Raw genomic sequence first — 27,279 nt, 5'->3', positions numbered from 1 at the left:
TCCCTTAATTAATTTGGTTTTTCTCCTGTCCCATGTCAGAAGATGGCTCTTTCTTCTGGTATGATACAGGGAGTTTTCATTTTCTTTTTAACAACATGCTTGAGTTTAAAGGAGGAGAGAGCCATTCTCCAACTCCAAAATCAGCTTGAAGCTTTAATTGAACTGGGACTACAAGAAGACTAAGAGTATTAATTTTTTAGAGAAGAGCAGAAACAAACATTTAGAAAGATTTATGAAATTTTGTAGATGATATACCAATAGGCCATTTTACTCTTTTTCCTGGGACAGATGATTTGTCCTTTTTCTTCAGTTGTCTCATTTGTCCAGTGTTCTTCAGATTCTTTAGCCTTCATTCTCCTAAAAGACAAAAACAAAAACCCTTCCCCAAGACTAATTTTGGGGAGGTCCCCTTTTGGCAAGTTACATCTGATTAAATGAAAAGGCATGTATTAATGGTATAAGTGAGTTTAAACTGGATGGTCATGTTGGTTGATGAACTATCACCTCTTCTAATTAAGAGGTCTCTCTTGTTCAAATCGAACCTTTATCAGTTTTGATGGTACCCACAGCTTATCTTCTCCTGCAGAAACAAAAGCAAAACCTCGTCCCCAACATAACACATGCCCTGGTTTCCATTCTGAGGTCAGCACATCCTTGAAGTATATAGGCTGATTTAATTCTGTTGTTTTTTTCTATTAACCAATGTCTCTCTGCAGCTGTTGTTCCTTTCTCATTAGCATTGAGAAAATTCAAAGTTAATAGAGCATTGTGCAGTCTATTTCTGGGGGGTTTTGTTACCCCTTTTTGTTTATTTATCATGTCCTTTAGAGTTCTGTTGGATCTTTCTATAACTGCTTGGCCTGTAGGATTATGTGGTATACCTGTAATATGCTTTATATTATAATAAGCAAAAAACTGTTTCATTTTAATAGAGACATATGCTGGAGCATTGTCAGTTTTAATTTGTGCAGGTATACCCATGATGGCCATAACTTCTAGCAAATGAGTGATTACAGAATCAGCTTTTTCAGAACTCAAAGCAGTTGCCCATTGAAATCCTGAATAAGTATCAATAGTATGGTGTACATATTTCAATTTTCCAAATTCTGCAAAGTGAAACACATCCATCTGCCTGATCTCATTCCTCTGAGTACCCTTTGGGTTACATCCTGCTGGTAATGGTGTCTGATTGTAGAAGGAACAAGTAGGACATTTCTTTACAATTTCCTTGGCTTGTTGCCAGGTTATGGAAAAATCCTTTTTAAACCTTTACTATTGACATGATATTTCTTATGAAATTCTGAGGCCTCCAGCACATTTCCTATCAATAATTTATCAATCTCATCATTACCTTGTGCTAGAGGGCCTGGCAGACCAGTATGGGATCGGATGTGAGTTATATATAAAGGATGACTCCTTTCCCTGATTGTATCTTGTAATTGAATAAATAGTGAAGTTAATTCTGAAGCATCAGGGATAAATTCTGCAGTCTCAATATGTAATACCACTCTTTCAGCATACTGAGAGTCAGTAACTATATTGAGAGGTTCTGAAAAATCCATTAATACCAACAGACTAGCATACAATTCTGATTTTTGAACTGAATTATAAGGACTTTGAACCACTTTACTTAAATTTTCTGATTTGTAACCTGCCTTTCCTTGCTTGTTGGCATCTGTATAAAATGTCCGAACTCCAGATATGGGTTTTTCATGTACAATTCGAGGCAAGATCCAATCAGCTCTCTTTATAAGATCAATTCTATTGCTTTTAGGATATTTGCTGTTAATTTCTCCCAAAAAATTACTGCAAGCTCTTTGCCAAGGTTCACTTTCTGTCCATAATTTTTCAATGTCCTCTTTAGTTAAAGGTACAACAATTTCTGCTGGGTCTATTCCTGCTAATTGACAAAGTCTCAATTTTCCTTTCAAAATTAAGTCAGAGATTTTTTCCACATAAGTTTTTAATTTTTTATTTGGTTTATTTGGTAAAAATATCCATTCTAATATAATATCTTCTCTCTGCATTAATATTCCTGTAGGAGAATGCCTAGAAGGTAAAATAACCAAAATGCAATCCAGCTTTGGATCAATACGATCTACATGTCCTTCATGTACTTTTTTTTCTACCAAGGCCAATTCTTTCTCAGCTTCAGGTGATAATTCTCTTGGACTATTTAAGTCCTTGTCACCTTCTAAGGTTTTGAACAAATTATTCAGTTCATCATTTTTTACCCCAACAATAGTTCGTAGATGAGAAATGTCCCCAAATAATCTTTGAAAGTCATTAAGAGTCTGTAGGCGATCTCTCCTAATTTGTACCTTTTGAGGTCTAATTTTTTGTAGCTCTATTTTATATCCTAAATAATTAATAGAATCTCCTCTTTGTATCTTTTCATGAGCAATTTGCAATCCCCAGCCAGGCAATATTTTCTTTACTTCTTCAAACATTCTTTCTAAAGTATCTGCACTTGAGTCAGCTAGTAAAATATCATCCATATAATGATAAATTATAGATTTAGGAAATTTTTTACGTATCACTTCCAAGGGCTGTTGTACAAAATATTGGCACAGAGTTGGACTATTCAACATTCCCTGTGGGAGGACTCTCCATTGAAATCTTTTAACCGGTTGAGAATTATTGTAAGTAGGCACCGTGAAAGCAAATCTTTCTCTGTCTTTTTCTTGTAGGGGTATTGAAAAGAAACAGTCTTTTAAATCAATAACTATGAGAGGCCATCCTTTAGGTAACAGAGTAGGCAAAGGAATTCCAGATTGTAGAGAGCCCATTGGCTGAATTACTTTGTTAATTGCTCTAAGGTCTGTTACCATTCTCCATTTACCAGATTTTTTTTTTAATAACAAATACAGGAGAATTCCATGGGCTAGTAGATTCTTCAATATGCTGAGCATTTAACTGTTCTTCTACCAGCTCTTCTAAAGCCTGGAGTTTCTCTGTTGTTAAAGGCCATTGATGAACCCATACAGGCTTGTCTGTTAACCATTTTAAAGGTAGAGCTGTTGGTGCCTTTGGAAGATCATCAGTTTTTCTGCCCTGTTCTTGTATAATATGGATGGCTGGTGACCACTCATTAGAATAATACCTTCTAATATTTCTCTCAGAAACATGTGCTAGTTTATTATTTATTTCTGAGGTTGGAGGGATGTTAATCTGAGTATTCCATTGTTGTAACAGGTCTCGACCCCACAGGTTCATGGCTATGTTAGCCACATATGGTTTTAATCTGCCTCTCTGTCCTTCTGGGCCTATACATTCGAGCCATCTTGCACTCTGTTTAACTTGAGATAATGTTCCAATTCCTAACAGTTGAACATTTACCTCCTGAAGAGGCCAAGATGGATGCCAAAATTCTGGTGCAATTATGGTAACATCAGCACCTGTGTCTACCAGACCAGACAACAAAACACCATTTATTTTTATTGTTAATTGTGGTCTTTGTTCATTTATAGAAGTTTGCCAAAAAATTTTCTTTATGGTCTCTCCTGAATTTTCTGTTCTCTCTGTCTCAGTTGTTCCATTACTCTGAGTAGCCTGGTTTATTCCGATAGGCATTTGGTCATTTAACTGCTCTGAGTAGGGGTCTCCTCTACGATTGCAGGAAAAGTCTGTACTGGATTCACTGTAGGGGCCTGCCTGAGGCCCCTCTGGGAGTTTCCCAAAGACTGAGGCAAAGTATTACCTTGTCTGTCCCTTGTTGATCTACATTCATTGGTCCAATGTCTTCCCTTACCACACCTTCTACATACTCCTGAAGGAAGGGGCATTCTGTTGCCATTGTTCCTTGAAGAAACATTGTTTCTAGAAGTGCCCTGTTTACAGTCCCTTTTCAAATGTCCTTGCTTTCCACATCCAAAACATCTAACATTCCTCAAACCTCTTGAAATTGCTTCTCCTACCCACATATTATCATATCTCCTACCCACATATTAACATTAACCGTGTCTCTAAGCCAATCTTCCAAGGGTGAAGATCTCGCCTTTAATGGCCTGATTATTCTCTTGCATGCTTCATTTGCATTCTCAAAAGCCAAAGATTCAATTATTATCTGGCTAGCTTCTGAATTTGGGACCATTCTCTTTACTGCTGAAGTCAATCTTTGTAAGAAATCTGTGAAAGATTCTTTTGGGCCCTGTATAACCTTTGTAAATGACTCAGTTTTCTTCCCTGGTTCCTCAACTCTGTCCCATGCATTCATGGCTGCCATTTGACATAGAATTAGAGTTTGCATATCATATAAACATTGTGTTTGTACTGCAGCATATTGGCCTTCTCCAACAAGCTGATCCTGGAAGATTTGTATACCTCTATCACTACATTGTTTTGCTATGGTTTTAGCTTCCTGTTTGAACCACATTTGCCACTGGAGCTGCTGTCCGGGTTCTAGAACCGCCTGTGCCAGCTCCCGCCAGTCCTGTGGTATAATTCTATTATAAGTCGACCAGGAGTTTAACATTTGTTTTACATATGGAGAATGCATGCCATAAGATACTATTGCCTCCTTAAACCTTCGTAAGTCTAACATTTCAACTGGAGTCCAAATATTTTGTGTAGTCATTTGACCAGGCTGCTGTTGTATGGTTACCGGATAAATTAAGGGTGATTGTGTGAAAACAGGCTTTCTTTCTGTAACCTTATAATCCAATCCTGAAACAACTTCACTGTTAATTTCTTCTGTCTGAATCTGAATTTCTCTATAATTCATTTTAACAGGTTTAAAAAGTTTTTCTAAAATTTTTATCCTGGCACTTAAATTGACTCTTTTTAAAGTGTAAAATATGGATAAGAAGAATAACAATGTACATAATTCGATCAACATTAATCTTCTCATATAGTTGTTCCATTACCATACTGCCTAAAATTTCAAACAAAGCCCAATTTTCTTCCAATGTACACATAAAACCCATTTTTTTTAATGTGGAAAAAAATCTCTTTTAAATAGTTTCCTTTAAAATATCTGATATAAATGACTTACCAATTCTGCACAGAACAGTAGAAATCTGAGGGAATTTCCAAACAGCTACCTAGTGTCCGAGGTGGGAATCCAGAGAGAGAGAAAGAGAGAAAGAGAGAAAGCGTAGCCACGTTCTGGCTAAAATCTTGAATCCAGCCGCTTCAATGTTCCGGTCTGAGCGGAGTCGAGCCTGGGCTCTGGCTTCCTTAAGCTCCGACCGACCACGTGCGCTGGCGTTTCAGCCAAAAGCAGCCTATCTGCAGTTGCGTGTAGCTACTGCAATTAGCGGTAGCTCCCACAGGCCTGAGTTGTTTGTAGCACCGGCTTTTTAAGCAAGTAACTCCAGCTGGGGCGCCTGAGTCCTAAGCTGAGCTAGGCCTGGGTTAGACCAGGGCTAAGCCGGAGCTAGGGAGGCAGGCCCGCCCAGGCGGGAAGCCGGACCCACTGCCAAGGCAAGCGGTTTTTTAATGAATTCTTGCCACGTTGGGCGCCAATTGTAGATGTATCCTGCTTGTTAAATAAGAAACACAGAGCCAGTTGCAGAGTTAAAAACCACGAGGTCAGAGCCAAAGCAGAAAACCTTACCCTTCACTGCTTCTGCGGTTCCTCCTCTCCACAAGAGACCTACTTTTGTGCGTCCTGTCTATTTAAAGACTTTCTGTTCTCCTCCCTCATTGGTTGTAACCCAGCCACATGACCTCCTCGTCACTGCCTGTTTGTACAGACCTCCAGGTCTTCTATGGTTGGTATTGAAATTAATGGCGTGTGTCTGCTATGCTGGCTATGTCCTTGAACACACAGAGATCCGCCTAGCTCTGCCTCCCAAGTGCTGGGATTAAGGGCGTGCCCCACTACTGCTCGGCTTCTGCTCTGGCTTGCTCTGACCTCAAGGCAACTTTATCGACATACAAATAAAATCACATTTCAATACAAATAAAATATCACTCACTATACAAGGTGGTTTATATAGGATGTCTACAGGGCTGAGTCAACTGTGACTGGTTAGTTTATTTTCTACCCAGTTTTGTGAGCAAGGGGCAGAGATGGCCCTGACTTCAGGGCCAAACTGTATTTCTTTCACTGGCCTTTCTTGGCTTTTTGACACTACCACTAAGGCCAGGGCACATTTCTTTCACTGACTCTGATTCTAGGGGCCAAGAGTGTTATTTTGGTACTGGTTTCAGAGTCAGGGCATTGGTTCATTTCTCTGGCTCAGGTCCCAAACACAGGCTGTGTTTCTTTCCCTGGTCCTGGGCCCTAGGGCTAGGATTCTGCTGTCCTGCTCTGTGACTGGTTGATTTCATAAGTCAGTTGGACAGGGGTAGAGATGGCTCTGATCTGAGCTAAACTGTGTTTCTCTCACTGGCTTTATCTGAGCCATTCTTCCATAATTCGGAGCTCCAGAGTCAGGGTGGGTTTCTCTAGCCAGCACCTTTTCCCTACACCCACCTCCTCAAACTCCATGTAAATTCCTTAAATTCTTGGATCTGTAGTTTTTGAAAAATAACAATAAAGGCTCATGGAAAAGTGCACTGGCATGTGATTTTGTACATATAACCCCTGACAACATGTATCTTAAGGCCACACATCTGGAATGTTTCCAGATGGGGGTTCCTGTAACACAAATTGCTAAATGGTCTTATTAATAAAAAAACCCAGAGCCAGATATTGGGGTGAAAGCTGAAAGATCAATGAAACAGAAAGAGCCAGACACAGTCTTAACTCTATGACATTCTCAGCCTCAAGAGCATGAGTTTCTGTTTCTTCAAGCCTTATATACCTTTCTGTGTCTTATTACTTCCTAGTATTAAAGGTGTGTATTCATTCCAACAAAGACATGAGATCCCAATTGCTGGGATTAAAGGTGTGTGCCACTATGCCTGGTTCTGTTCCCAGTATGGCCTTGAACTCATAGAAATCCTGACAGATCTCTGCTTCCCAACTGATAGGATTATGGGTGTGTGCCACCACTGCCTGACCTCTATGTCTAATTTAGTGGCTGGCTCTGCCCTCTGATCCCCAGATAGGTTTTATTTGGGTGCATAATATGTCACCACAGATTCATACAAAATTCTGTCTTGGTCAATATTTAAATTTTTAATGAAAGTCTACTTAAATTAAAAAATATCTCTACCTTCTGTCCCTAATATATATCTGTTTCAAATCATGGGAAAAAAGGCTGGTGTACCTGTTTAACAAATCAAAGCTAGACCTGGCTGCCAGGTTCTCACAGCATCACTTAGTCCTTACCTTTCATAGGGTATGGCTCACATACCCTAGCTTTATTAGCCAAGAGCCCCACCTTTACTAGCTCGCAGTTCAAGGCCTTCTGTTCACAATAGGGATTGCCTACCACACAGAAATTCCTTACAATACTCAGGGCCAAGGGATCATAGAAACAACACATCAAACTTGGATGGATCAACTTAAAAACCAAAACCAAACATCTACACCCATAACATGAAATTAGCAGCGGCCCTTGCCACCCTAAATATTCAATACCTACAAGAAATCCAAATACCTTTCCTTTTCCCTCCACTGTCACAAACCAAGAGCAACCCCACCCATCTTAGTTTGATGGTGTGACCCCTGCATAGAATATGGGAATGACCTGAACCCTCCTCACAGGGGGATTAGGTTTTTTGCTTATGTTTTTTCACAGGACAAACTGAGGCCTATTTGTATCCCAGCCATAAATATCTGACATTTCCTCACCAACCAGAATGATGGCCCACCTCTCACTGATTGGTCAGAGATGGAGGGTATTGAGGAAATGCTAGCTCTGCTGGAGCAACTAAGTCTCCTAGAACTACATCTGTGACCTGGTGGCAACTGTCCAAGCTATGTGCCCCCACACGCAGCCTCCCTCTCTGCTATTTTAATGGCAGTCTTTGTTCTGTTTTTCTAAGTCATAAAGTGGTCTAATCTTCCCTGATTAAGATCTCTCAATAATCTTGTGCCTACATCTAAGTCTGCATTAACTCATAACATGGTACTACAGAGAAAATAGAGAAACAAGTATCTCAACAGCATTCTGGAGTGGATACATTTAATATGCTGATGACTTCCTCCCATTCACCACACACTCAAAAGCATCCCATTGTTTCTTTTGCAACTCTAGCGCCTACCACCTTCTTGCTGCAGTACTTACAAGTTCTCCTTTGCTTTTCTCCTAAGCCTGTACCAATGGGCCACCAATGTGCTGTCAATCAAACTGTTACTCACTTAACTTGTGTATTACCCCATTTATTCTTTTGGTGTAAGGGAAAGATAACCTCCTGCATAGACATCCCCCCTCACAGTGTTTCATAACCATGCTGTTATTATTCCACAGGTCTATTTCTATGAGGAAAAGGAGGCAGCACTACTGAGACAAACCAGAAAAAAATGAAAGATATTCTTCCCTTTACTAGAAGAAATAAGATTTTCCATCCCCGTTGTATCTGCTACTACTGAGACAACTGCCATTGTCCAGATACACCATCTGTCTGGTGACTTTCAAGACAAACTCCATCATACGGTAGCATCCACAACTGACAGCCTTGAATCCTTTCAGTGACAGATGACTTATTTTGCCAGGATCATGCTCCAAAACAGGAGATCATTAGACCTAATAAGTGCTGAACATGGAGAGACTTGCATAGTATGGGGAGAATAATGTTGCTTTTTTTGTAAATGAATCAAATATTGTTGAGACCAATGTTAAAACCCACCAAAAAAAAAAAAAAAAAACTATGTGCAGACCTGTTCTCAAAATTCCAACCCATTGAACAATTAAGTTTGTGGTGATATTATATTTGTGAACACCAATAAAGCTTATCTGAGGATTAGAGGAAAAAGCCAACCACTGTATTAAACATAGAAGTCAGGCAATGGTAGCACATGCCTTTAATCCTAGCATTCAGGAGGCAGAGATCCATCCAGATCTCTGGGAGGATCAAGGCCACACTGGGAACAGAGACAGGCATGGTGGTACATACCTTTAATTCCCAGCACTAACCATGGAGGTCTGGAGGTATGTATGTACAGACAGGAAGCAATGTAGCTGGGTGGAGAGAGGAAGTAAGAGGGCAGGGACAGAAAGGCATATATGTGTGGGTGTATAGGAAGTAGGTCTCTCTTTGGGTGAGGATTTCCTAGGGTAAGAACTTGTGGCTGTGGCTTGTTCTGTTCCTCTGATCTCTCAGCTTTCACCCTAATATCTGGCTCTGGGTTTTGTACTAATAAGACCATTTAGCAATTCATCTTAAGTAAGTTGGTTCAGTAACCCCTTGTTTTCTTGCCTCCACCACTTTTTGGCCACCAAATTATGCTATGTTTTATTCTGATGCATCCTTATACAATTTCTCCTAACACAGATTACCACCATTGTTAGAATTACCACCACCCAGATTATGGTCCTCTTCAGATCCTGGACCCCTCTGGTAAAGGTTAGAAGACTCTTAATGCCTATGATGACACCTCTTCATCATAAAATACTACAGGGGGAGATGGTCGAGTACCATGCTATTAATGTCACAGTATCTACCATGTCCAGGTAGCTCTTCAAGCTCAGCACAAAGTAAAGGACTCCCTGTCTCAGTAAGGCTTCCTCTTCTCTGTCTAACCTCAATTATAGAGTATCTGTAAGCTCAGATAAATATCTGACCTTATTGGGAGGATGAATATGCACAGAGCTCCCAGCAAACACTGTATGACTCAACACAAAAGTCTTACTCTTTTAAGTTAAGTGCTATGTTATGACCAACCAGCTCTTCCCACTACTAACACTATGAACTCTTATATAACTTACCCTTAGATAAATAAAGTGAGGGGTTTTTTTTCTCTGAAGCTGATTCCTAGAAGTTCATGCTCACAGCCATCCAAACCCTGCTTACCACTTCTGCTACCTTTGCCATGGGCCAGTGTCCAATGATCCTTGAGGAAAAGGAGACCCATACTAAACCAAAGACCACTTACAGCCTAGCCTGATGTTCTGGTCCTGGCTTTCAAGGTCTTTCTAATTGTGATGAGTGTAACCAAAAAATGCAGGTACCAACTCTTGGATAAGACTCCTGGTGCTGGAGCACCCAAAAGAAAGGGAATATCAGATATGAAAAAGCCACTAGGGCTTTGCTTTCAAATGTATCACTGGACCTGGGCCTCCCCAAATCCTCATAGACCTACCCAACCATTCCCTAAATAATACCAGGAGGGCCTTTGGGCATTGGGATGGCTCCAAGGCAGAGCTTCCCTCAGCTCATCCAGTGTGGGGGGTCCTACCCCCATATTTCCCAGAGTACTTTTGAGGAGAGGGGGTTGAGAAACATGTAGATAGAATGATAGACCAAGCCAATGATAGGAAAGACAGAAACACCAAATAGCTTTGGGAGGAGCTGGGTCAATACCCAATGGCCCAGAACTTTATTCAAAAGGGTCTATATATATATATATATATATATATATATATATGCTGGGTAAAGCAAGCTCAGATCTTACGAGGAAACCTCTGTGGGCTCCCACAATCCAGCCTCTCAGTACCTCCCTTGGACCTATTGGGCCTGGCACCTGAGGACTGACAAAGACCAGGCTCTGCTATATACCTGACTAAATACACACCAATTGCTGTCCTGGAGCCTAGGGTCTCACTTCCTGTGTCAGGTTACCTCATCATTTTCTTCCTAGACACTGAGGCCAGTTTTTCAGTCCTGACAGAGTTCTGGGGTCCACTTATCCCTCTGTCTCATTCATAGTCAGAGTACACGGCCCATCTTCCAGACTCTTCCCGTCACTTGTTCCTTCAAAGGCTTTTAATTTTCCTATTCCTTTATCTTCATACCCCCAATCCCATTCCCTTACTAGGAACATATTTTATCTCCAAAATTGGTATGAATTTTTCCTTTTACCCAATCAACAGCTCCAAGGACATGCCTCCATCCCTCAAGCCCCAAATTATATACCCTACCACTCTCCAAAATCCCGGAACCTCCCTTGCCCTATTCTCATTTCTTTAGCCAATAACATTGTATGGGATACCACCTCTCCTTCTCTTGATGAACATCATGAACTCCTTTCTACTATACTCAAACTCTTCTGCCTGTATCTCCAAACCCCAATACCCTCACCCTTAACCAGCCTCCGAGGCCTCAAACCAGTCATTCAATTTCTTTTATCCAAACTGTTTCTATGACCCACTTCTTCACCCTATAATACTCCCATACTGGCAGTCAGAAAAATCTAACTGAAGCTTTTGCCTACATCAAGACCCTTGATCCATTAACACCACCATTGTCTCACTTCGTCTTGGTGTCTCCAACCTTCATCTCATCCTATACACTCTCAATGGCAACACTACTCACTTCTCAGTCCTAGCTCCAAAAGATAGTTTTTTTTTTTTTTCAATAACCCTAGATGTTCATTCTCAATATATGTTTGGCTGCACTTGGACAGACCCAAATACTCAACCATCCCAACAACTGATCTGTACTGTTATTCCCCAAGGATTCAAAGATAGCCTCCTCCTTTTCATCTAGGACTTGCTACAGACCTGGTCTGCCTTCCCCATTTTCCTTCTTGCCTCTTTCAGTGTGCAGATGGTCTCCTTTTTGCAGTCCTTCCCTCTCTTATAGCCAAACTGACACCACCTCATTTCTCAATTTTCTTGGCTCCAGGAGTGACTGGGGCACACCTTCCAAAGCTCAACTCTCCTTTCCCCAAGTCACCTATCTAGGATTCTCTCTCACCCTAACCCATAAACACCTCACTTTAGACCACCTTTCCAATCTCTGTCCCATATCTCTACTCTCAGTAAAATATGAATTGCTTTCCTTTGGGGGGATGGTAGATTACTTCTGCTCATGGGTCCCTGGATACTCACATTATATCTTCTATACCAAGTTGCTTCTAGATCTCCCCATAAGCCCCTTCCCCTCACTCCTTATAATTTCTTAAATTCAAAAACATTTTCCCCAGCATTTCACCCCCTAATCTATGCAAAACATTTTTATCTTTACACTTCCAAACAAACAAGTTATACCCTTGGAGTCTTAGGAGACTTTCTAGGACTGATCATTGCCCCTATTACCTACCTCTCAAAATCTCTTTACAACAATTTCTATAAAGTATCTCACTGCCTGTTTTCTCTTGACACAGCCTCTCTGTTCATTGCTGAATCTAAAAAAAGGTAACTTTGAGATCCCCCCTCACCCTCTATTCCAACCACTCTTTCTCTTTCAACTTAGGAAACTTACAAAAAACTCCAATTTATTTCACCATGACAGATTCTATCCCTCCAAATTTCTCTTATTGAAAATACAACACTCACTTTACTTACTTGCCTTCCCTTCAATTCTTCCACACTTATCTCTTTACCGCAATATTCCCCAGTGCCCCTTCACTCCTTTCCAGAGTCTATCAAAGACCTTCTCCATCAATCACACATTCCAGAGGGTCCTCTATTTGCTTCTGTCTACACTTCATATGCAGAGAGTTGCTCCTTCCTGTCAGATGATGACCATGTTGTAGGATATGCAGTGTTATCAGATGATACCATCATTGAGGTGGCCTTCTTACATCCATACTTTACTAATAAAAAGGCAGAATTAGCCGCCCTCACCAGAGCCTTCTAAAGTGCTAAAAAAATATATCATCAAAGGTATATATAGACTTCAAATATGCTTTCCATATCTTCCTAACACACTCAGCCATGTGGAAGTAACAAGAATTTCTAAATACAAAAGCAACTCAATTAGTAACTCTTTATATATCCTTAACTTCCTCAAGGCCCCCTTTTACCCTCTCAAATTGGTTTGGTTTATTGCAAGGCACATCAGACTGATCCCTCCAACATGGCAGCCCATCAAACGGACATTCTATTCTTTACAAATAATCCCACTTCTCTCCAGGCTACCCTACTACATAACCCAGAAAGCAATATACCTAACACTCCCTCAACACAAGACATCATTGATTACTTACATCAAATATTTTACTCTAATACTAAATCCTTTCTATCATTTTAACACACACACACCTGGCTTTCAACCAAGCAGATAAGACATTTTTTAACAAAAGCTAACATAAACCTGCAATGTATGTCATCAAACTAACCCAATGTCCACTGTACAACTCCCTATATTTCCCATTAACCATGCCCAGAGATTGCTTCCTAATTGCAACTGGCAGCTTGACTTTACCTACATGCCTACTATAAAATACTGTAAATATCTATTAGTCTGTGTTAATATATTCTTTGGATAGATTGAGGCTTGTCCAACCTCAAACAAAAGAGTATCAACAATCATCACTCTTCTGCTCGCTAACATAATCTCCTGCTTTGGATTTCCTACTTCCCTTCAGTTATATAATGGTCCAGAATTCACCTTTCAAGTCACCCAGGGCCTAGTCCAAGCTTTACTAAATACCCTGGTACTTTCATATTCCATATCATCCACAGTACTCTAGTAAGGTAGAAGACAATAGACCCCTAAAAGAAATACTAACCAAACTCACACTGGAACTTCAACGCAACCGGAATAAACTTCTCCCTCTAGCTCCTGCTCACATTTACTCTATGCTAGGCTGGCCCAGCAATCTTCTGCCATCTGAATTAATGTTTAAAATAACATTTCTACCACCAAAACTAATTCCCGTATCACCCCTATCCCTGATGAACTCCTTGATAGCCTCCAGGAGAACTCCTGGTTACTGCAAATGCCCTTCCATGAGATAGATAACTTTATGAAGCAATCACTAATCTATGGCAGATGAATTTTGCCTTTTATCTTTCTCCCCTTGCTAAACTATTCAATTATATTACTAAAGCTAGCCACCAAGGTCTATTCTCTTATTTGGCCTCTGACTCATTCCTGGAACTGATTACCAAGCTCCAACTATCAAAACATCAGGGTCCAGGAATCAAAATTCATTATTTTGACTAACCTAATTAAAATACCCAATCCAATCAAAACTTACGAACATGCCCTAGCTCATTCTAACACAGATCTTGCCTTTTTCCACTCTTAAAATTAACACTGGGAAAGCTACTTGCTGTTGTTTCTGCCTGATTCAGATTCAGCCACCTGGTCTCTTTGCCTAGCTTTATAAAAGATCTCTTTGCATCTAGTTTGTGCCTGAAAACTTGTGTTTGGGCATGCTCTATGAATAATCTGGGGTCAACAGGGGAGCATTCTGCAGTACAAAGGTTCCTTTTCTCTCTAAACACTAGGTCTGGCACCTAGTGTCCCTGCATTTCCTTGGCTCTGAGTTTTTTTCTTCAACTTCCAGTGTCTCCAGGCATCCTCAGGGCCCCAAAGCAGGTAACAAAAACAACAAGAACTATGAAAACCACTGGTGACTCTGGCTGATCTCCAACTAATCAGAAATAACCAGTAGTCTGGTAGCCATCTCGCTTTACCCTGAATGTGGGTACTTACACCTTGCCAGGTCCTCCCTGTTTCTGGATTAGGGTACCCAAGAACCAGAATCCAGAAACCAGGCAGAAAAATGTCACTGGCAGATAAAAAGCTTTTATGACTTACCAAAAGGAGACTTCCATAAAAAATGCTTTCTATCTTCTTTTCTGGGCATGGCTATTCACTGTGGGGTCTGAAGAACTGAAGATATTCCACAGAGCCTTAAATTAATATTCCAAAGTATGTGTCCCTGGGATGGCTCAGTCCTCTGAAGATCACAGAGCAAAGAGTTCAGTGGACTGTCCATCTTGGTGGGTGTTAGTTATTTTGTGCTAGAAACACGTCCCGAACACAACAAGACCATGAAAGAGTTTTATTAAAGAGGATAGAGGTGACAGGCCTGGGTGAAACACACGTGGGTGGGGAGAGAAGGGGGGGGAAGGGGGAAGGGGGAGGAGGAGAGGGACTGAGAGCCTGAGCGCCTGAGAGCCTGAGAGAGTAATGCAAGGTGGCGCCAGCTTTTTAAAGGTTGGGCCGCGCATGCGTACAGGGACTCCTGTGTGTACTCCACGCATGCGCTTAGATTACATGTAATTATCTATCAGTGGGGTATTTTAAATGATAATCCTGAAACTTGGGAGAGAAAAAACAATTCCACAACTTTGAGCAAAATTTGAAAAAAGGTTTAATGTGTTACTGGACAGGATGAAGGACTCTGGAAAGGTCCATCCCTGGGCTTGCACAGAGCAGCTGTGAGTAACGTTTTACAGGAGCTTAAGAAGACAAAACCCACAACTCATTGCATTTCCTATCCAGTCCACTTAGAGGCAAGCATACATCCTGATGCATTTCCTGACAACCTACCTCACACTTTCATATGATCAAGCACAACCAGTGGATATAGATCAAACAAACTTGTTGAGAGGAGTAAGAACATGTGGCTTGCTATTCCTAAGAATTACTTGTTCATAGGAAGTGGGGCTTACAGGTTAACTTTGGCTCTTACACTTCTCTGAGAGTAAGCAATATAACTTTTGTGCAATCAGTGCATTAAACCAAATGCAATTTTCTAAGAAAGACAATCTGTGTTCCATGAACTTTATGTACATGCAATTAACTCCATAACCATTACTTGTTTAGAATTATTATGTATATTATGTAACATAAAACAGCTCTATGAGTATTTGTCATAGTTAGGTATATATTGCCGTGAAAAGCCACCATGGCCATGACAACTATTATAATGAAAAACACTTACTTGGGGCTAGCTTACATTATCATCATGTTAGGCCATAGTGGCACATAGGCAAAAATGATTCTGGAGAAGGAGCTTAGAATTCTACATCTTGATCTATGTAGCAACTCTGTAACACATTGAGCATAGCTTGAGCATAGAAGACCTCAAATTTCACCCCCACAGTGAAACACTTCATCCAACAAGGCCACACCTACTCTATTAAAGCCACACCTCCTATTATTACCACTCCCTTTAGGGGCCATTTTCTTTCAAACCACCACGTAATGTCCCCTGGTCCTAATAGGCTTGAAGTCACAATATAATGCAAAATGATACTCAGTCAATTTCAAAAGTACCCACAGTCTATAAAATCTTAAATTTATTTGAAAGACTAATGATCAAATTCTCTCCTGTGATCATGTTGTAAGAAGGAACCAAACTGAAGTCATTTTGACTATAACTTACATTTTAAATAGGAGTCCAATAAAGTTCCCAAGACATCCGTGGGTAACTGACATCCTGTTTGGCAAGTGAAGATAAAGATGTTGGGCAAGCCACCCCTCCATAGTTGAGTAAACCAGCCACTGAGAACAGGAATATTGTACCACAAATAAAAGTCCCCTAGAAAATCCCCTAATCCCTGAATCCTGATTGGTGAAACATGTAAAGATAACTTGGCATGGATGTTTGTGTTTTACATGCTTAAAGGCTCTGTAGCATTCTGGCTAGGGTTGAAGTTTAGCTCCTGAGTATCTTCTGCATCCCAGACCAACAGCAGTAGTTTGATGACAATAAACTTTTTCATTTCTGAATTGACCCGATGTTTAAGTTGTGTTGAATCCAAGTAGAACCTATAACATTTGGAAGCTTTTATGGGACACTAATCATTATCTCCAAGTCTCTGATTTGTAATCTTCTGCAGTTGTGGACTTCATTTTGAAGTCCAAGACCTCATGCAGTAAGCTTGGTTTGGTTTTGGCTTGTGCACCCTTGGTTGACTCACTGAAAGAAGCTGGATAAACCATTGCTTTGGGATTCTGAAGGGATTGAGGGAATCTTCATCTGTCTCTTGGACCTATTTGATGGGGCACTTGATTTGGGTCTTGCTAATGAGACATCTAATTCTCTATATTTGTATTTGGCATGTCAGTTTATCTGTGTATGTCATTTTGTGTCTATACTTTCATTTATTTGCTTGTTTGTTTCATATTTATGGAAATGGGTCAAACTATCTGCCAACTACTCACCCCTTGGCTTAATGATTAATCCATTTCAAAGATTTTCAGAAAAAAAAGTCTGAATCAGGGGATACAATCTTCACTAGGAATCTTAGAACTCATTGTCAACTTGAATGGTTGGCGTTAAACACTGGTAGCTTTCTGAGGGAACCTTTAACCTCTCTACCATTCTCTACACACAGCAGAAAGTTTTGGGAAAATTTGGTCACCCAAACCATGTTTCTTATAGAGTGGTTTCATGTTACCTGGTAGAGGAACCCCACAAATGGCTGAGATCTCTCCTGTCCTTTCTGAGGAATAATGACTCAACTACTGCTCTCCCCCATAAGCCCCAGAGGGCTGTTTTGGTACTAGTCTTTACTTCACCAGAGGAGAACACTTTACCTCCCCTGTATCTCTCCCCCATCTCCTTCTGTACCCTGCACTTCCTCAACATTTCTGCAGGTGTCACAAGTATCCTTCAGACACATGTTTCCCTCTCTGAGGGTTCCAGCCCTCAAATTGCTTCTCATAATAATCCCTTCCTTTCCTCTCCCTATATTCAGCCTGGTTCTAGTTACCAACCTCCTATACCTCTTGCATTTCTTCCCTCTAACAAGCACCTTCTGTCATGGGTGGAGGACAGACTAATGGTGAAGTTACTGGCCCCTTCTTTGTATATACTTGATATAGATATGATAGGATAAAAGGGTAGTTTATTGAAGCTGTGGGCTGAAGATAAATGCCTCAACTTTAAAGAAAAAAAAAACTTTAGGTGACTGTCCAGGCTGCCAGCTGTCTCTGTCTACTCCTGCATGACTTTAGAAAGTTGCTTGCATTTTTCTCCCATTTCTCAGGTAATAGTATATCCTTCTGAAGTCTTTGATGTAGTTGAAGACTAGATAGTTATAATATTCCTTAGTTACGATAAAAGATAAGTTAGACATTAAACCTTAGATTCACAAATATAGGAAAGATAGAATATCTTCTTTAATTTTGCCAAATACAAATAGACTAGACATTATAAATAGACTAGATATTGGAACTGTAATTCTTGCTTGGTAATTGTTTTGTTATCTGTAATTTTACTATGTGAAAGTTAAAACCTTCCTTTTTGAAAAAAAAAAAAAAGAAAAGGGGAAGTGCTGTGGGATGTTCTGAATATTAAATGTATTGCTCTGATTGGTTAATAAATAAAACACTGATTGGCCAGTAGCTAGGCAGGAAGTATAGGCAGGACAATGAGAGAGATTTCTGGGAAGTAGAAGGCTGAGTTAGAGAGATGCTGCCAGCCACCACCATGAGAAGATGTTAAGATACCGGTAAGCCACAAGCCACAAAGCAACTTATAGATTAATAGAAATGGGTTGATTTAAGATATAAGAACAGTTAGCAAGAAGCCTGTCATGACCATACAGTCTATAAGTAATATACGTCTCTGTGTGTTTACTTGGTTGGGTTTGAGCAGCTACAGGACTGGCAGGTGAGAGAGATTAGTCCTGACCCTGGGCCAGGCAGGAAAACTCCAGCTACATATACTCCCTTTACCACTAGTGACTTACATATCTGGAAGAAACAGAACCCCTGTACTGGATGGTTTTCTGTGTCAAATTGACACAAGCTAGAGTCATCAGAGGAAGGAGCCTCAGTTGAAGGAATGCCTTGATGAGATCGAGCTGTAAGGCATTTTCACATTTAGTGATCAATGTGGGGAGACCCAGCCCATGGTCATTGGTAACATCCCTTGGCTGCTGATTTAGGGCTCTATAAGAAGATGCACTAAGAAAACCATGAAATGCAAGACAGTAAGAAACTATCCTCTGTGGCCTCTGCATTAGCTTCTGCCTCTGGGATCCTGCCTGTTTTAATTCCGGTCCTGACTTCCTTCACTGATGAACAACAATGCTGAGGTATAAGTTTAATAAAACCTTTCTTCCCTAAATTGTTTCTTGTCTTAGTGGTTTGTTGCAGCAATAGAAACCACAACTAAGACAATGTGGTACCAGCATAGTGGTGGTATTGCTGTAAATAACCTAACCATTTTGATGAAGGATTTTGGAAGGACTTTGGAACTTTGGGATAGAATAGCCATTGAATGTTGAGAACTCAGTGTTACGTTCTTTGGTAACTTGTAAGATAAGAACATTGAAAGAACAATAGAGGATGGAAGTCTGGCTTGCAAAGTTTCAGAGAGAAGTTTAAAGACTCTACCAGGGTCTTTTGTTATTGTGGAGTTAAGACTCTGTGGTTCTGGTTGTCTGGGGCTGATGAATTAGCTTTGATTAACAAGACACCAGAACTACTAAAGCAATCATGTAGTTCTGATTAGCTGTGGCAGAGGAGTCATCTGTGATTAACAAGATACCACTACTACTACAGCAAAATTTTGCTGTGCTGGAATACTTGATGCTGGGTAGCTGGAGATAAGAAATTAGAGGTGAATGAAAGGAGACTAATATCTCTGAGATGTAATTTTCTGAGATGTGTTTCTTGAGAGCATAGAGAAGCTATTTTATAGAGGTTTCCAAGATTGTACATCATGCTGGCAGGCAAACTTAGTAATGTGTAAGAGTGATAAGGTGGTACTAGTTTGTGAACCCAATAAGCCTCTAATGAGCCAGTCTGAGCAGCTCCTCAGGGCTTGGTGGATTGAATGGGGTTATCAGAGTAAAGCCCAGGGAAAGTAACCAGGCAGGCAAGGCGGGTGCCATGGGAGATGGCAATAAGACCAAAATCTTAATCTCTCCTGTATAGTCATTATCAATAAATTCCGGGGTAGACCTGGACACCTTTTAAGGTGGATGAGGCACGGCCAAGGATAAGGGCATGGGTGTCTGAGGCCGGGGGCCCCAAATCCCAGTAGGGACGACCTGAGGGCCCTGTAATGGATCTAGTATTATGTCGGTGGCGGCACAGAGGTCCAGTCCTGCGCTACCTGGAGTTGCCCATTGGCAGGAACAGACAGTTGGGGAGTGGCCTGTGAGGCCCCATGGGGCACTCCCAGGAGTGGAGGGGCCGGGGGCTGGCCCCGAAGAAAGTTTCCTGGACAGGCTTCGAGGGAGCGGGTGGGGAGGGAGCGGGCGACCATGAGCATCGGTTTTAGATTTACATTCCCTCGCCCAATGAAAACCATGGCCACATCTAGGACATTGGGGTGGTTGGTAGCGGCCAAGTGGTGACCCTGAGCTGGGGCACCACATCCGTGCCCCCTGAGGGGGCAGGGATCCTCTTGGGGCATTCCCTCACAAAATGTCCCTGGTTGTTTACAGGAGAAGCAAAGACTTTGTTGGGATCTCAATTCTTGGGCGCCCATTGACTTTAGGGCTGCACTAATAGCCAGACCAATGGCGTGGGCGGAGCCAACTCCCGCACAAAGGCTGACATACTCAGAAAGGGGAGCCCTATCTCTGTGGGGGCGGAAAACTTCCTGACAGGCTGGGTTTGCATTTTCAAAGGCAAGGTGTTTAACAAATGTACTTTCGCTTTCTCCCAAGCCCAGGAGGCACTCAGCAGCATCATTGAGACTGGAAAGAAAATCACTATAGGGCTCAACTGGTCCCTGACACACCTTGGCCAATGAGGTGGTAGCTGCGCCTTTTTGGGGAAGCCGCTTCCAGGCTCGAAGGCCGGCAACCTGAATCTGGGCCAATAAGCCGTGTGGAAAGATGGCTTGAACCTCATTTTTGTCATAAGGAGTTTTGCCAAGAAGTTTATTAATGGTCCAATGTTTTGAGGAAGGGTTGTCAGCGTTGAGCTGGGCCGTCTCACGGCAGTTTTCTGAAAAGTCAGTTTTCCATAAGACAAAATCTCCCCCAGACAGGGCAGCATGGCCAAAAAATACCAATCATTTGGCATAAGCCAAGCCTCACTCTGGTTTTCAAGCAATGCAAGTGTAAAGAGAGCAGTAGGGCCATACTGAGCTCAGGCTGATTTAAGTTGCTCAACAAAGCGAAAGCTAAGTTTTTGGTAAGACTGACCGGGTGGGGGGCCCTGATCGGCTCCGGAGCCTGTAACCAAGGGCTCCTCCTCCTGAGGGGTCTCTCACTCCTCCTCTTCAAGGGGAGGCAACTCCTCCCTCTCAGGCAGATTTGGTGGATCCAATCCACTTGCCTGGCTTTGGGTAACGGGAAAAGCCCAGACTGGCTGTGGCCGAGGTTTTTTGAATGAGGGGATAGGCAGTGGCCAAGACTTTGGGGCACCCAGGGCGAGGTCAGAGAGCTCCTGATCAAGGGAGCATAATTCCTTTAGAAGGGCCAGGTGTTGTCTATGGGCCCGAAGTGTGCCCTGCAGGTGCTGTAACTCTGTTACGAGATTAGGGGGGATTTCTGGATCATCGGGGGTCGGCATTGGGAGAGCTGGCAGTGAACCCGCAGGGGCCTCAATGACTAGTGCACAGAAGGGGGCAGTGAGGGGGACATCATAAGGAGGGGGCTGAGTAAGATTATATGTTATCTTTTGGGGGGATGGCTTTTGTGAGAGGGAGGTTAAGGGAGCCAAGTTCGCGGCCTCCTTTTTTAGGCAGTCCTCATTACTACTATTAAGGGGGGCCGGATCAAGACCCTGGAGGGAGGGGTAAATAGACTGAAGTGGGGGTGATTGGACTCCTTCTTTCATATTTTTAATCTCCTGTATAGAGGGCGCTCGTGAAGGGGGTCGGAGGGGAGTGGGGAGGATGTGAATCAGTGTGAGGGTGGTGGCGAGACTGTTCTTTCATGATTTTTTTTCTCCCTGAGAAATAACCGACTCAATGTCAGGGGAGGGGGAGGTCCTTTGGATCCTGAGAATATCATTAACAAGGTTCCAATAGGAAAAGGTTATGACAGGGACTTTATCTGGGCCAAAGGCTCGGTAGTGGTCCCTAAGGCAGTCACCCACCTTTTTCCAACAGTTTTCATCAATTTTTCCTTCTTGGGGGAACCAAGGACAACAGTCCTCTAAGTGACCAAAGAATTTGTTGAGGTCTTTTTTATGAACCCTTATCCCTCATGTCTGGAGGGCTTCTTTAATGCCCTTTATGAACAAATCATGAGAAGAAGTTCCCTGTCCCATGGCGAAGTCTATAGTTCAGACTCACCTCGTCCTTCTCGCTTTCCCCTGGATCACCAGGACGCTGAGTTGGGTGGTCTCAACGGGTGATCGCTTTAAATCTCCACCGGACATCTGGACTTTCCTGGAGAAGGACGTTCAACTCCCAAGAAGGCAAGGGTCGAGCCACACGTTGGGCACCAGATGCCCCAGCCAGTGGGGTTTCAATGGGGGCGACCCACCTGTGGGAGAGAATGAAAGGGAAGGGCAACACAAGAGACTGACAGCAAGACAGAATTCTGATCAAGCCGCCAATCTTTATTTCTCTCCGCATGGCTTATATAGCATAAGAGGGGAAGAGGCAGGAAGGAGGGAAAGGGAAAAGGGGCATGTAGAACATGGAAGGGGTGCAAGACGTGTGAGGCAGATCATGCAACGGCGAGATGTCAGCTAAGGTCACTGGTCAGGGACAGTTTATTCTGTTGCTAGGCTACCTGACCCTGGAATGCTCTTTATGTTCGGTTGTCATGGCACCTGACTGTGGGATGTTCTCTTATCTTTGGGGGCCTCTGGTTAACTGCTCTGGGAAGGGGCTTATGACTTGTTCACTGGTCTAGCTAGTACTTTCCATGGTTCATGTTTGGTTCCTGACATCTTAGTCCCTAACAAGAATCCACTGGGTAGCTGGGGTGGGAGTGCAGCCTAAAAGTAGATATCTCACCTGCCTGCAAGCTAATAGGGAAAACAGCAGAACTGTGGAGTTCCACTAGAGGTGGGGGTAGGGTCTAGCTCCCTTGCTGGTGCTGGGATGGGAAGGGGAGGAGCACAGAATGGGCCCTGGGGTTCAGTTAGGTTCTGGACTTAAGGACAGTCCAGCTGAGAAGCCAGGCACACACCGGATTTTCCAACTGTTATGGTTTGTGTCTGTGCCTGTGTAGTCTGCTGAAGTTTCAGACAAGGGCTGGCCACAGAGAGGATGTTCAGGTGCTTGGGGTTGAGTAACAGAGGGGGTCTTGGTCAGACAGTGTTCAGTGGGGGGAAGGGAGGAGGCACAGGTTGGAGGCAGGTATGTCACCTGCCTGCAGGCTGGCCAACACTATTTCTTAAATTTCCATTCAGTTCCAATAATGCTCTTTCAACTAATAATAAAATATACTGTATGGATGAATTCTTATTCTTAAAGTGCTTCAGTTTCAATAAAGTAGTAAAACAAAACAAAACAAAAAGTCAAAGAATAGTAATGTGTCAAAGAGTAAAGAAAAATTAAATAAGGCAATAAATTGGGTGATATAAGGAGATTTTTCATTTTAACTAGGGTATGGCAGCAAAGTAAATCTTAGCTCTACATTTCTAGTGAGCATAGAAGGCAGCCTATCCATTACAACACACTTATCTCTGATAAGTCTGTCCACCTGCTGAATTCAATTACAGTACCTTATGGCCATGGAACAGACAACTCCAGATCAGAGGTGGTTATATTTCCTATATAGTTGCTCAGCTCAATACAAGAGCTCAAACAGAACTCTTTCTCTGTAGCAACAGCTGATCAGATGCTCCATGTGAACTGAGAACAAAATGGTAGCAGGCTTGCCATGAAAAGTAAGCGAGCTTATCAAGTAGCTCATGAAGATTCATAAGCTCTAGTAATCAATAAAGTACTATTTCAATTAAAGGTCACCTAAGTGCTGAGAGAATAGGGTATAGCATATTCAAAGTTCTGAAAAGCAAAAACTAAAACAAATAAACAAAAAATACCACTGCCAATTAAGAAGCATGCACCTGAATAGCTCTCCTTCAGAAATTAATGGACACATACCTAGGCAAATAATTGTTGAGAAGTTTATCACTATGATACTTGAGTTATAACAAATGCTAAAGAATACTCTTCACCTTAAAAGAAATGTTCACTAATTATTTGAAAATCTGGTTACTCTATAAATTACAAAATAATCAAATTAAGAATATTCAAACATTATAAATGTGGTTCATTAGCTATGTTTAATATAAGTATAAAAGTTAAAAGTCAAAAATATTGGTCTGGGGATATAGCTCATTCTTAAAGTATTTGCCTAGAATTCATAAGGCCCTGAGTTCAACACATAGCACTTGAAAAACAGAATTAAGTGTCAGTATAACTACAATAATGCTTTAATATACATAAATAATAAAACTTATAAATTGTCATATCAATGACCAAATTTGGAGTATTAAATATATAGAACATTAGGTAAAAACTTAAGTTTTTATGAGCTTAAAAATTGTCATATGTACAAATAAATGTTGTATGTATGGTTTATGGTATCTAAAAGACAAAATGGAAATAATGAATGCATATTTATATCAAAAGAAAATCAATTCCAGGTAGTAGTGTTGCATGTCTTTAATCCCAGCACTTGGGAGGTGGTGACAGCAGATTTCAGTGAGTTCTAGGCCAGTTGGCCTTAATACAAGAATATCAGAAAAATATCTGAAAAAAATCAGAGCAAATGATGACAGTAAAATTTAGCTATACTTAACTATGATTAAATTATTTATCCTTGTGTTCTGTGTGTGTTTGTGTGTGAAAAGCTTAGTCTTTAAAAATAAAATACTGTTGTCACAGTAATATAAATGAGTATGTGAAATGTTGAAGTGTAGGATAGTTGTTGCTAAAACCTAAAGTATGTAAAAACTTTATTGATATTGTTTAAAAGTTAAAAATTTCAGGTCCTGTGTATAGGATCAATAACTTGAATTCTTGTGGATAATATGTTGAATATAGTTAATACTTTCTTTTCCTCTTCTTGTGATAAAATGCCAACACAAAAGTAACTTAAGGGAGAAAGAGTTTTATTTAGAACACAGTTTAGTCCATTATGTCAGGGGATTCAAGGCAGCTGGCAGTACTAACTGCCACACTAACACTAACTATACTTGATAGTGGTTTAAAGAATGAATGTAATTTCATCTTTAAGACGGAGTCTTATGTAGGCAACTCTGAACTCAAAGTTCTAATCTTCCTGCTTCAGTGTCATAAGGACTTGAATTTTTAGTATGTACTACCTCATGCTTTGATTTTAGATAAGGATCTTAAATATTCTTTCTCCATACAGAAACAAAAATATGTGAGGTGATTTACACAGAGTTTGATAGCTGTAGTTATTTTACATGTATGTATATCAAAACACTATATTGTATGCTTCATATGAAAAAAAGAAATTCTTTCTAATTATGTATATATATATATATATATATATATATATATATATATATATATACACACAATGGAGAACTTAGAACAATTTGTAAGCTATTAGAAATATTTCACTTTTAGTCAAACAGAAATCTCCTGAAGAGAAGAGTTTGAACAGAGTTTGAACAGAAAGAATTATGGAATTTGTGTGTTATTTTAATATATATTCTACAATTGCAAATATATTGAGAAGTTAACAGAATATATAAAAATAAATGTGGAAATCATTTTCTAGAATTGTGTATTTTAACAACACTTATTTAAAGTCTATACACATCATGGTTTATTTTTGTTTTAGAAAGATTTAGTGTATGTATGTACATACATGCATGTGTGTGTGCGTGTGGCATCTGTGTGTGTGTGTGTGTGTGTGTGTGTGTGTGTGTGTGTGTGTTTATGTTTATGTGTCTGTGTCTGCGTTTGAGCACAGAAAAACAGAAGAGGATCTTGGAACCCTCGTAGCTGGAGTTGTAGGCATTTGCAGGATTCCAGGCTTTTAACATAGGTCATAGGTGCTGCAATCTGAACTTCTGCACTCATGACTGTGCAGCAATTGCCTTTAAACAATATGCCATCTTTCAAGAAACATCAAGTTTCCTAAGAACATATTACACTAATATGTATATTTCTCATTAGTCAACGGACAGTTTTCTTTGTTCCTTTCTTTCTTTCTTTTCTTTTCTTTTCTTTTTCTTTTTCTTTTTTTTTTTTTTTTGGTGGAGCTGAGGGTCAAACCCAGGGCCTTGCGCTTGCTAGGCAAGTGCTCTACCACTGAGCTAAATCCCCAACCCCAGATATTTTCTCAATGAATGAAAATCTAAGGAATACAATGATACGTTTACCCTTATGACTAAAATTTACACATTGTTCAAATCCAAGTAAGAACTTCAGTATTTCCTAGAGACGTCTCTATAAATATCAGTCTTTATAATCTCCTTTTCTAAACAAGTAAACTTACTGTGCTACTATATCTATTTAACTATTCTTTAAAAGAATTAATTCTTTACAGAAAAGAAAAGAAGAAAAGAGTTCTGCTCAGTTCATCTCCTTATTACTAAAGTTAGAAGTAAAACACAGGTCCTATGTTTATTTTCATACTTATAAACAACACTTAGAGAATTTTTCATTCCTACAAATATCTATCAATGAGAGTGCCTGATAGTGTGAAAAGTTATTCAGATGAGTAGCAAAATTTGATGGCCCTTGATGATTAAATACAACCAAATCCTGAAGTCTAGCAATACACTTTCAGAACACTTTCCAAAACATTAGAAGTGTAATGTGGTGTGATATTTTAGTTTTGTTATAACACCAACATGAATTACAAAGATTTCTGAATGTATTGACACTACCTTAGTACTTTTTAATGCAGTTTGGAAAGGCATGAAGTTCCAATCATCTAGATATAAACATTTTATTTGCCATGGGAAGGCATTATCACATCAGGGAAGACCATCTTTGGTGAAACCAAATAAAAATAAAAATATTGATTTCAAGACCCACAAAAATCCTTTAGAAGTGAGATGTAATCTGTATTGAAAATCTCTGTCCTTTCTCAAGCTTACACTAAAGAAAAACAACTGTTTCCTAGATTGTAATGACTTAATTAGTCAAAGTTGCAAGCATTATATATCAATCATATTTTCAAAAAGTCCTAAGTACAAACATGTCATGCAAAATACCACAGCTGATTTTAATTATATAATTTCCATTACAAATATTAAAGAATTACCCTCACAAAATTGGACTAATTCTAAATGACCATGCTTTTGATTATTTTATTACAACAGAAAATAAGTGTTTAGAGGCATATGACAGTTCATAGGTAAGTCAGTATACAGGTTTTATTTCACCAAGCAATGAGAAATCACAGGCCTTACTTTACTTGATATTTAAATTATGATTTTAAAATTCCATCATCTTTCTCCAAATTCTAATATGCAGAAAATTTCATTGAAGTAAGTGGTGGCAAGTAACAAGTATATCAATTACTCAAACTAAAATAACATAAAATAAATATGGTTCATATATCTGGTAATAAAATCTTAGATGAATAATTATTATAAGTTTCTACTTCCCTTCATTGCATTAGACATAGTCTCTAAAATATCTTGAAATATATTTAATTTGGAACCATATTTCTATAACATTTACTCACTAGAAAATGATAACTAATTCCTAATTTAAATGAAACAAGTTGAACA

Source organism: Onychomys torridus, chromosome X (genome assembly GCF_903995425.1).
Source record: "Onychomys torridus chromosome X, mOncTor1.1, whole genome shotgun sequence".
In the NCBI taxonomy this organism is placed as follows: Eukaryota; Metazoa; Chordata; class Mammalia; order Rodentia; family Cricetidae; genus Onychomys; species Onychomys torridus.
The sequence above is the reverse complement of the archived record's forward strand: the minus strand, read 5'-3'. Positions refer to the sequence as shown.